This window comes from Nelumbo nucifera, chromosome 1 (assembly GCF_055504915.1).
Source record: "Nelumbo nucifera cultivar China Antique chromosome 1, China Antique-T2T, whole genome shotgun sequence".
In the NCBI taxonomy this organism is placed as follows: Eukaryota; Viridiplantae; Streptophyta; class Magnoliopsida; order Proteales; family Nelumbonaceae; genus Nelumbo; species Nelumbo nucifera.
This window is the reverse complement of record NC_142649.1, coordinates 128,739,824-128,743,550: the sequence shown is the minus strand read 5'-3', so window position 1 is coordinate 128,743,550 and position 3,727 is coordinate 128,739,824. Positions and strand designations below refer to the sequence as shown.

Genomic DNA, 3,727 nt, shown 5'->3' with positions numbered 1-3,727 from the left:
ATTTCAGCTCTATAGACGTCTACATCGTATGAAGCAGCAACCTGGACAGACCATTCACAGTTATGTCTCTGAATTACAAGTTCTTTGGGATCAGTTAGCACAGTGTGAACCTGAATGGGATAGTACTTCTGCAGCTACTACTTATTCCAAGCTTCGCGATCGCCAACATGTTTGGCATCTTCTGATGACTCTCAGGGATGAGTACGAACCTATTAGTGATATTCTACTTCATCGTAGCCCATTGCCTTCTCTTAAAGTTGTGATAAAAAATTTGCTCTCTGAAGAAACTCGTCTAAAAATACTTAGATATGAATGATCCTTATTATCTACTGATGTTGTTCTTACTACTCCGGATACGTCTGCTACTTCTTCAATTTTTTTTTTTTTTGAAGCGGAACAACATTAACCAACTCATTGTCATTACATTACATTGTCGAATGCCTATCTATTGTTTCTATATAACCCATTTCTATATAATATTTATATAAACACAATCGAAAAAACACACTCACAGACTCACAGCTATTTTATCTGTCATATACTTATGATTGAAATCTCAATCGTGCTTTTCAGGGATCAAGGGTAGCCTGAGCCCGTCCATGAGACTCATCAAGACGATTGATAAAGTAGAGCGCGTTACTCGTAACCCTAGCTACGTTGTTGATCTTCCGCCTCACAACCAACTTCACCTTCTCATCAACCTTCTTAAACCCATCAAGACAGGTATCCTCGTTGGTCAAGGCAGAACTGACCCACGTCTCCGCATTGCTCATCTGCCACCTGAACGACCCACGTCTAAGACGTTGGAGCTCCGCAAGCGTCTCGCGCAATTAGTCCACTGAGTCCGACAGCTGCTCCACACAATTGCGCAGTGCGCCTTGCTGCCTCTTGCTCCCGCCATGGAGCTTGGCGAGGCGGGTGATGCAGCCGAAGACGGCCCGAGCGTGAGAGACTAACGGTTACGGCCGCTCGTGCAAGGTCGTTGGCAGTCCTAGTGGAGCCGGTGTAGGAGGAGAGCGTGCGGAGGCAGAGGTTTGGATAGCTGGCGTGGATGCATGACGAACGAACTAGATCTCCCGGTGTGTTGGATCTTGATGCGGCGGTAGTGCAGCGTGCTGAGTGGGAGAGAGAAAGGAAGAGAATGAAAAAGGCGAAGAGGGACGAAGGGAGCGCCATTCCTAGCTGAAACCTGAGCCCTGAGGATTGATTGGCTGAACGCCTGAAAAGAGCAACAGGAAGAGAAAAGAGGACTAGACAAGTACATGATTGATTGTCACTTTATTTGTCATCATGTGCTCGAAGATATTGTTCACCTTATTCCTGTCCCTTCCCAGAATTAGTCTGCAGATATATTCACCAAAACTCACTCTCCTTTTCGCTTTCGTGCTCTCGTTGGCAAACTCCAAATGACTGATATATTACGATCTTGAGTTTGAGGGGGGATATTAACGTATTCTATCAAAACTAGGAGATATAGCTGTACATATCTTATCTTCTTATCTCTTATTTCTTTCCTTATTGTATCCTACTTTGGGTTGCCGATGTATCTCTATTATAAATAGAGTTATAGCCTATTCAATAGAACATCAAGCTTCTCCATTCGTCCATCTAGGTTTCGTATCATCCTCTAATGAGCGTGTCCGAATGTCTGAAAGTAAGCTCCCTGATGGATCAGCAGGGAAATTAATATTCTAAGGGCCACAAATGGATACCTGCAAACCTTACTCAAGTAATTGACCAACTTCTTGAAATCATAATGAGCTACCCATTTCCCCAATAAATATATATTATATATAAATAAAGGATAAAAAAATATAAAAATAAAAACAAGAAGAGTTTACTGGCACCTCTGTACATATGGAGGTGAACGAGAGCCTGTTTTGAAGGAAAAGGGTAAGTCGAAGGTTGATGAGGTGAAGAAGACTCTGACTGCCTCTCCGAAAAATCTGCTGTGCTAGCCAAGGTGATCTTTGTACTCAAATTGATGAGTGATATTCTTCTCATGTATGTTCATACAGTTGGGGTTATTTTGAAACAAGATCTGGAAACTAGGCAACCACGGGGTCCAGTCAACTAGATGGATGTGGACATGGTGGGATACTTGATAATATTTTGCACCGCTTTCTCCCACTATCTTGAGATAAAACCACTGAAGCAACTGTTGAAAGGAGAGATAAATTATCTGAAAAGGCTTCAAGATCTCTTATAGTGTTTTGTGGTCGTTCTGCCGAAGGCAAGTGATCGTAGAAATTTTGAGAACCTTGTCTTCTTTCTCAAACTTGGAGATCTAGTGGTTGTTCTAAGAATATTTTATTGCCAAATAAAGAGATTCCAGCTTTTGCTGATTTGGTCAATCCTATCTCGCCAAAACAGTCATCTTCCAATAGCTTATCTGGTCCTAGTTGCTCACCAGGCATAGCAAAGACCATGATAGATGTGGGGATGGTTCAGTATCTCACTAGCATTCTTCGGGTGATTGATTTGGATCATCCTGATTCTCCAAAAGTTGTGAATCTTATACTAAAGGCGTTGGAGAGCTTAGCTAGGGTGGCTAATGCTAGTGAGCAAAAATATTCAACTAGGATGGGATCAATCAAGAAAAATCTACAGGTGCAAATGGTCGTATTGAAGATCAGACAACCGCATTTTTGTCTGGTGAAGTTGTGGAGCATGGTAAGAGGGGGAAGTGATTTCAGCACAGGGTTCTACCGAAGGTGTGGCTCTACGCCCCTGTAGGTCAGTGTGGGCACGAGGTTCCACATTGTTGCCTCGCATGCAGTCGGCCGATGACAATGCTCTGAATTTTACTCGATTGAAGTTTTGAACATCTTGCAAATCCCACCGTTGCTGGCCAAGAGGGGTGATTAATGCAAGTCCAAGCTTGCGAGCTCCCTTATTGTCCCAACACTGTGTCATTGAATGTGTGGGCAGCCTCTTATGATGGGAATAAGTAAAAGCACCTAGTAAGATCAAGTAATCAAGAATAATAATAAAAATAATAAAAATGATAACAAGAGAGAGCAATAAAACGAAGGAGATAGGCACAAGGACGAAATGAGAAGAAATAATTGTTAAATTTAAGGGCATTTTATAATAACGGCGAACTAACTAAGATGATGACAGGTATGGAACGTGAGAGAGGTTTGAGTATCTGGGGTGTGATCCGGAGTTGAAAGAGAGGATACGAGCTGGGGCAGATGATGTCATTGAACTCATGTCATTGGGACAGTCACTTGGGATAATATCGTGCATCTATCTCGGGTGGATCTACATTGGCCGCTACTTAATGCCGTATTTGAGTGTTGGGATCCCAAAAGGTCGGTTTTCTACTTCGGTAGCAATGAGCTGTGCCCTACGCTAGAAGAAGTTGCAAGCCTTTTGGGGTTGAAGTTGGAAGATGAAATCCCATTTCCTGGGGTACCGTGTCGTGTTGGGAAAGTACCTCAAGTGTGGTAAACGTCAAATGGAGTTGGTAGATGATGGGAATTTTGTTTCTATCTCCTTTTTGCTCAAAAGGAGTGTCACTCTCTTTGGAAACATAACATAGCAGAAAATCAAGAAAGGATAGGACAGAAGCGGGCGATTTTCATGGCTATAGTCGGACACTTGTTGTCTCCTTGGGATCGGACAAGGGTGCATGCCTGCTTAGCTTCCATCTTAGAAAAGCTGGATCCATTCCATATAACACCGAGAGCTTCGCAAGTGACACTTGTACCCATGATCCTTG

General features: G+C 42.9%; 1 pseudogene; it reads right to left on the bottom strand.

Moving 5' to 3' along the window:
- Nucleotides 1–393: 393 nt before the first annotated feature.
- Nucleotides 394–1,176, bottom strand: LOC148803814 (pectinesterase inhibitor 3 pseudogene; annotated as a pseudogene).
- Nucleotides 1,177–3,727: the final 2,551 nt, after the last annotated feature.